General features: G+C 38.6%; 1 non-coding gene across 1 annotated transcript; it reads right to left on the bottom strand.

The window, feature by feature from the left end:
• Positions 1–343: 343 nt before the first annotated feature.
• LOC119621317 (U6 spliceosomal RNA) lies at positions 344–450 on the bottom strand. The gene has a single exon (XR_005237868.2). It is a non-coding gene; the product is annotated as a U6 spliceosomal RNA (small nuclear RNA).
• Positions 451–8,856: the final 8,406 nt, after the last annotated feature.

The following is an 8,856-nucleotide window of genomic DNA, read 5'->3' on the forward strand; positions in this document are numbered from 1 at the left end:
TACTGGCTATTTCATCAGTCAACTCCTGTATCATTTTATTATATTCTTAGTTTCCTTGGATTGGGTTTTGTCATGCTCCTGAATCTGACGATCTTCATTCCTATCCATATTGTGAATTCTATTTCAATCATTTCAGCCATCTCAGCCCTGTTAAGAAGCCCTGTTTGAGAAGTAGTGTGGTCAGTTGGATGACATAAGACACTGGAGATTTGAGTTGCCAATGTTCTTGTGTTGGTTCTTTCTCATCTCTTTGGGTGTTTCTCTAACTGTGGTGTAGAGTAAGTACTGTCAGTAGACTTCTTTTCTGGATGTTTTCATAGGACCCAGGCACTGTCCAGGATCTAAAAGTATGGAACATTTCACAGATTTGCATGAAATCCTTTTGCAGAGGCCATGCTCTTCTTCTCAGTGTCATTCCAATTTTAGTATATGTGCTGCTCATACAAGCACTATAGACTTTCATTTGCTTGAATTTTTACATTTAACATGGTCAATTAATAAAAATATGTATAATAAACAAAGTAATGTAGTGATTTCTTTAGCAGAAGAAAGAATCCCTTGAGGACAAATCAAGCCTCATCTTGTAATTTTTCATTCAACCTGATTAAATCCATAGAGTAGCCTATTTTCCTTTTACTTATGTAGTTCTTTAAGCTGCTCCTCACAGTTGGATAAAGTTTTTAAAGCAGTTCAGCTCTTCATTTTATCTCAAGTGCCTTCTCATTAATACCCACAGAGGGACAAGACAATAATGTTAAAACAGCAAGATAGAAGAAGAAGTTCAAGAGACAATTACATCCGCAACATCTCCTCTTGACTAGTGACTTAATTTCACAAAATTACAGTTTTGGAAAAGCGCTAGAGGATATCATGTTAAGTCTTAAAAATCTGTCATAAGTGGTCTCCATATCCTCTCTAAAAATCTGCATTAAGCAAAAAGGAATGTCTTCTCTCCCAAGATGACTCATTCTAATTTCTGACATCCACAAATATTATTTATTTTGTACTGAGGCAATTATCTACTTCCTTTTGGCATCTACATATTAGTCTATTTTTAGTCTGTTTCCTTCTTTTAATCCCCTCTAAAGTTTGCTTTCCTTAGCTGCAGCCATTTTCTCCAATGCCTCAATCTCTCCCTTTCATTTAAAGCACTGCAGGCTTAGTTTTTTAAATAATTGATTTCAGTCATTAGGCTTCCCTCCCATTACTCCTCATCAAGGGCCACCCTAACTTTCTTAGAAACAAAATTTGAAAGCAGCTAATTCTGAGAAAGCTCATGGATAAAATCAGCAGTGAGACAACCAGCTGCCCATGGCAGGAGGAATCCAGCCACCCTGCTGCTCTAGCATAGGTCTCAGCTTTAACAGGAAATCAAAATGTCCCCTGGGAAAGTATGAAGAAAAGTTTATTTCACTACCACAATGTTGTCACCTTTGCCATGAAACAAAAAATAAAAAGAAAAGTTAGGTTTGCATAGATGCAACCCAAACTGAAAGTTAGAATAAAATGGATATTTTTCCAAAGTGTAAAAAATGTCTTTCTCTCTTGACCCACTCACACATTTTGGAATTTATTCCAAGAAGATAATCTAAAATATCTCCCAAAGATTTTCACAGCAAGTTGTTCACTACTATTACTTATAATAGCAAAATCATGGGAAATAAACTAAGTGTCTGTAATTTGGTAATGATAGAAAGTTATCAAAATCTATATATGAGATATCTAAAATAGACTCATAAAAGCAGAGATTAGAATGGTGGTTAGCAAGGCATGGGGAGAGGAGGAAGTATGGAGTTGTTCAATGGGTATAAAAATTCAGTTACACAGGATGAAACTGGACGTTAGTTATACGAAGTTACCCCAAAATTCCTGAGTATAAACTGAAAATATAAAACCATAATATATAATTATTTCATAAATAGCTATGTATAAACCTCTTGGCAAAATGTATATAACCATGCACTCCAGCCTGGGTGAAAAGAGAGAAACTCCATCTCAAAAATAAATAAATAAACCACTACATACTGCATCAGGCAGGAACTGCATGGTTATATATATTTTGCCAAGATGTTTATATATAGCTATATAAGAAATAATTATATATTATGGTTTTATATTTTCAGTTTATACTCAGGAATTTTGGGGTAACTTAGCAAAAGAAACTATCAGCAGTGTAAAATAGGCAACCTACAGAATGGGAGAAAATTTTTGCAATCTACTCATCTGACAAAGGGCTAATATCCAGAATCTACAAAGAACTCAAACAAATTTACAAGAAAAAAACAGACAACCCCATCAAAAAGTGGGCAAAGGATATGAACAGACCCTTCTCAGAGAAGACATTTATGCAGCCAACAAGCACATGAAACAATGCTCAGCATCACTGGCCATCAGAGAAATGCAAATCAAAACCACAATGAGATACCATCTCACACCAGTTAGAATGGTGATCATTAAAAAGTCAGGAAACAACAGGTGGTGGAGAGGATGTGGAGAAATAGGAACACTTTTACACTGTTGGTGGGACTGTAAACTGGTTCAACCATTGTGGAAGACAGTGTGGCAAATCCTCAAGGATCTAGAACTAGAAATACCATTTGACCCAGCCATCCCATTACTGGGTATATACTCAAAGGATTATAAATCATGCTGCTATAAGGACACATGCACACATGTTTATAGAGGCACTATTCAAAATAGCAAAGACTTAGAACCAACCCAAATGTCCATCAATGACAGACTGCATTAAGAAAATGTGGCACATATACACCATGGAATACTATGCAGCCATAAAAAAGGATGAGTTCGTGTCCCTTGTAGGGACATGGATGAACCTGGAAACAATCATTCTCAGCAAACTATCACAAGGACAAAAAACCAAACACCACATGTTCTCACTCTTAGGTGGGAATTGAACAATGAGAGCACTTGGACACAGGAAGGGGAACATCACACACCAGGGCCTGTTGTGGGGTTGGGGGAGTGGGGAGGGATAGCATTAGGAGATAGAGGTAAGGGGTTCAGCACACCAACATGGTACATGTATACATATATAACAAACCTGCACCTTGTGCACATGTACCCTAGAACTTAAAATATAATAATAAAAAAAGAAATTCGAATTAGAAAGTTGGGCTCAAAAAAAGAAAAAAAAGAATTAGATCTCCATTTATATATGTAACATAATAAAATGGTAATCACTGTTATGTTTTTCCTCCTCTTGACAAGTGTTAAGTGAGTATCACCTTTCCCAATGTTTACTCGCTTTTGAAAGAGACTCTTTTATACTTTTCAGTGTACACTATTTTTATCCTGATAGTTCTGCTGCTTCCAGTGAGACTTCTAACAGAAATGATCATCAGAGATTCTTGGGCACCGCCTTGCACTTAGGCATTAAATCCCGTCAGTGATGTGACCTTTAAGCAAGGGGCAGTTCGGTTTTTACTTTCTCATATACATTTACAGGGGATTTCAAAAAATTCATTTTATTGCTTCCAAACTTAAATCAATATTTCACTACCTCTAGCCACTTTATTAGCAGAGAAGTTTTATTTTTAGAACAGTGTTACAGATCAGCATTATCCTACAACTCCCACCAGTATTAACCTTAATATAATAATTTAAATTTCCAAGATTTGAATTAGAAAAGAAAGTTTTAAGCTGCTAATTGTCCCTCGGGTACTTTCTTCTGGGCCCTGAGACATAGAATCTCCCTAGACAGATCGATTTTTCACATGCCCTAAGTATGCACTGAAAGGGGCTGTGCTGAACAGCTTTCACCTTCTTTCTGGTTTGTCAATTCCTAAAATGATGCCCTAGCCACAAAATGGTGAAACTCTAGAGTATAGGTTTTAGAATTTGACCAACATCAGTTCAAATCCTGACTATGAATTATAGAATATGCATTATGCAGCAAGTTACTTGATCTCTTTGTGCTTCTGTTTCTACATCTTCATCTGCAAAACATGGGCCATAATACTTGAAGATAAAATAAGGTAATTTAAGTGTTTTGCAGAGTGACTTTCATGTATTAAGTGTCAATGAGTGGTAGCTATTTTTGGCAACAGCTTTTCATCCTTATTTGTATGGCTAGGACTTATCTCTCCTTTCCTGGCACACAAAAAAAGACAAGGAAAAGTATGTAGAATCCCAGATACAAACTAGTATTTTTCATAGTTAAACCCAAGATAAATTAACAACAATATCTTCAATAATACCAACAATCATACTGAGCAAGTGTCTGGAAACAAAAAGAAAATTAATCCTTGATTTCAAAAGGCTTATGGATCAAGAAAATTCTATTAGAAATACCTTGTCTATAAAATGACATTGTCTGTATGATAATATATCCAAAAAAGCTTTCCATTTCTGCTTCTGCAACAGCAATTTTGCTTTGATTTGCTTATATTTTTTATAAATACATACTTTAGCATATCTACATGACCCCAAACTGTGAGAATTAAATGAATTTTTAGTCATGTAGTTACTACATTCCTATAACTAAGTGTGTTTAGGCAATAATATTTTATGCCTGCTTCTAATTTAGACTTCCTTGTTTACACAACCTCTGGGCTTTGTAGGCTAATGTTTTCAAAATCTTATTTGTATATCTTACCTATAATCTCTAAAACTTAGGATATGCCCCTAAAATAAGTAGTATTTTGTGAGCTATTAAAAACAATCACACAAACAGAATGCTCTAATAGAATCTAAGTAGTATTAGAGGACTGATTATGTAAAGCCTGTGCAACATGCTCTTTTAACTCTATTACTTGTGTCATTGCTGACAAAATATTTATTGATCAGGAAATAGAAGTAGGTACTGCAAACACAGAGAAGTATGACTTTGACTATGCATTCAAGAAGAATGTGTTACTTAGTATGACTTTGATTACTAAAAAAAAATCCATTTCTTCTTGTTATCCACCCCCAGGAAAACTGTTCCAACTGTAAGACAAGACAATATGGGTATAACCTAACAAGTAAGACTATGCTATAGATAATAAAATGTAGGAGCAAGCTCCCTACATGTGGTTGGATTTCCCTAAGCTGAAAAGTTTAAATGTAATAGTGTTTAATTAATTAGATGGACTTCCTTTGATTAATCAAATCAACTGACATTTTTAATATGAAGTAGGTCATTTAATAACAATTTCAGCCTACTGCTCTTATGCCTAAAGCTCTTAAAAATATCAATAAATAGGACACACCATAAACACTACAGGTGCAGATGCAAAACAAACTTACATAAATTTAGATGATATTAATGCTTAAAATTCTATAAAAAGATGCATATTATGCACAATACATGGGATTAATGCATTTCTTTCTAATAATGTTTCCTTGCTGCAAAGCGGGCTAGAGTCTGTATTTTTCTTTTTTCTTTTTTTCCTTTTTTTTTTTTTTTTGAGACGGAGTCTCACTCTGTCGACCGGGCTGGAGTGCAGTGGCCGGATATCGGCTCACTGCAAGCTCCGCCTCCCGGGTTCAGGCCATTCTCCTGCCTCAGTCTCGGGAGTAGCTGGGACGACAGGCGCCCGCCACCTCGTCTGGCTAGTTTATTATTATTATTTTTTAGTAGAGACGGGGTTTCACCAGGTTAGCCAGGATGGTCTCGCTCTCTTGACCTCGTGATCCGCCCATCTCGGCCTCCCAAAGTGCTGGGATTACAGGCTTGAGCCACCATGCCCGGCCAAGTCTGTAATTTTCTAATTTGTCATCTAGTATGTCAAAGATTTACATCCAGTAAAGTATCATTGTTTGGAATCCATAATTTCATATTATCATCAAATTACTTGTGAATGGCTTTGAGGGTAAGTAAAACATAAAAAGAAGTTTGCGGGGGGGGGGGGGGGGGGATTCCTGGAGCAAGATGGCCAAATAGGAACAGCTCCAGTCTCCAACTCCCAGCACCAGCAACACAAAAGATGGGTGATTTCTGCAGTTTCAACTGAGGTACCAGGTTCATCTCACTGAGGAGTGCTAGACAACTGGTGCTGGTGAGCTGGTGCAGCCAATCAGCTAGAGTTGAAGCAGGGCGAGGCATCCACTGACCTGGGAAGTGCAAGGGGGAAGGAATCCCTGTTCCTATCCAGGGGAACTGAGACACACAACACCTGGAAAATCGGGTAACTCCCACCCTAATACTGTGCTTTACCAAGAGTCTTAGCAAATGGCACACCAGGAAATTATATCCCACACCTGGCTGGGAGGGTCCCACACCCATGGAGCCTCCTTCATTGCTAGCACAGCAGTCTGAGATCTAACTGCAAGGCAGCAGCTAGGCTGGGGGAGGGGCGCCCCCCATTGCTGAGGCTTAAGTAGGTAAAAAAAAAAAAAAAAAAAGCCTCCTGGAAGCTCAAACTGAGTGGAGCCCACCTGAGCTCAAGAAGGCCTGCCTGTCTCTGTAGACTCCACTTCTGGGGACAGGACATAGCAAAAAAAAAAAAAAAAAAAAAAAAAAAAAAAAAAAAAAAAAAGCAGCAGAAACCTCTGCAGATGATAATGACCCTGTCTGACAGCTATGAAGAGAGCAGTGGATCTCCCAGCATGGAAGTTGAGATCTGAGAATGGACAGAATGCCTACTCAAGTGGGTCCCTGACCCCTGAGTAACCTAACTGGGGGACGTCACCCACTAGGTGCAGACCGACACCTCATACCTCACACGGCTGGGTTCACCCCTGAGACGAAGCTTGCAGAGCAAGAATGAGACAGCAGCACTCACTGTTCAGCAATATTCTATCTTCTGCAGCCTCCACTGCTGATACCCAGGCAAACAGGGTCTGGAGTGGACCTCAAGCAATCTCCAACAGACCTATAGCTGAGGGTCCTGACCGTTAGAAGGAAAACTAACAAACAGAAAGGACACCCACACCAAAACCCCATCACTACGTCACCATCATCAAAGACCAAGGCAGATAAAACCACTAAGATGGGGAAGAAGCAGTGCAGAAAAGCTGGAAATTCAAAAAATTTAAAGAATCAGAGTGCATCTCCCCCTCCGAAGGAACGCAGCTCATTGCCAGCAACGGATCAAAGCTGGACGGAGAATGACTGTGACGAGTTGACAGAAGAAGGATTCAGTCGATCAAACTTGTCAGAGCTAAAGGAGGAACTACGTTACAAGCACAAAGAAACTAAAAATCTTGAAAAAAGAATGGAAGAATGGATAACTAGAATAATCAATGCAGAGAAGGCCATAAACAAACTGACAGAGATAAAAACCATGACATGAGAAATACGTGACAAATGCACAAGCTTCAGTAACTGACTTGATCAACTGGAAGAAAGAGTATCAATGATTGAAGATCAAATAAATGAAATGAAGGGAGAAGAGAAGTCTAGAGAAAAAAGGAAAAATAAATGAACAAAGCCTCCAAGAAATATGGGATTATGTGAAAAGACCAAATCTACGTCTGATTGCTGTGCCTGAACGTGAGGGGGAAAATGGAACCAAGTTGGAAAACACTCTTCCGGATATCATCCAGGAGAACTTCCCCGACCTAGTAAGGCAGGCCAACATTCAAATTCAGGAAATGCAGAGAACGCCACAAAGATACTCCTCAAGAAGGGCAACTCCAAGGCACATAATTGTCAGGTTCACCAAAGTTGAAATGAAGGAATAATGTTAAGGGCAGCCAGAGAGAATGGTTGGGTTACCCACAAAGGGAAGCCCATCAGACTAACAGCAGATCTCTTGGCAGAAAGTCTCCAAGCCAGAAGAGAGTGGGGGCCAATATTCAACATTCTTAAAGAAAAGAATTTTCAACCCAGAATTTCATATCCAGCCAAACTGAGTCACAAGCAAATGCTTAGAGGTTTTGTCACCACCAGACCTGCCGGACAAGAGATCCTGAAGGAAGCACTAAACATGGAAAGGAACAACAGGTAGCAGCCATTGTAAAAACACGCCAAAATGTAAAGACCATCGATGCTAGGAAGAAACTGCATCAGCTAACGAGCAAAATGATCAGCTAATATCACAATGACAGGATCAAGTTAACACATAACAATATTAACCTTAAATGTAAATGGACTAAATGCTCCAATTTAAAGACAAAGACTGGCAAATTGGATAAAGGGTCAAGACCCATCAGTTTGCTGTATTCAGGAGATCCATCTCACATGCAGAGACACACGTAGGCTCAAAATAAAGGGATGGAGGAAGATCTACCAAGCAAATGGAGAACAACAACAACAAAAAAAGCAGGGGTTGCGATCCTAGTCTCTGATAAAACAGACTTTAAACCAACAAAGATCAAAAGAGACAAACGAGGCCATTACATAATGGTAAAGGGATCAATTCAACAGGAAGAGCTAACTATCCTAAATATATATGCACCCAATACAGGAGCACCCAGATTCATAAAGCAAGTCCTTAGAGACTTACAAAGAGACTTAGACTCCCATACAATAATAATGGGAGACTTCAACACCCCACTGTCAACATTAGACAGATCAACGAGACAGAAAGTTAACAAGGATATCCAGGAATTGAACTCAACTCTGCACCAAGTGGACCTAATAGACATCTACAGAACTCTCCACTCCATATCAACAGAATATACATTCTTCTCAGCACCACATGGCACTTATCCAAAAACTGACAACATAGTTGGAAGTAAAGCACTCCTCAGCAAATGTGAAAGAACAGAAATTATAACAAACTGTCTCTCAGACCACAGTGCAATCAAACTAGAACTCAGGACTAATAAAATCAATCAAAACAGCTCAACTACATGGAAACTGAACAACCCGCTCCTGAATGACTACTGGGTACATAACGAAATGAAGGCAGAAATAAAGATGTTCCTTGAAACCAATGAGAACAAAGATACAACGTACCAGAATCTCTG

This window comes from Chlorocebus sabaeus, chromosome 11 (genome assembly GCF_047675955.1).
Source record: "Chlorocebus sabaeus isolate Y175 chromosome 11, mChlSab1.0.hap1, whole genome shotgun sequence".
Classification (NCBI taxonomy): Eukaryota; Metazoa; Chordata; class Mammalia; order Primates; family Cercopithecidae; genus Chlorocebus; species Chlorocebus sabaeus.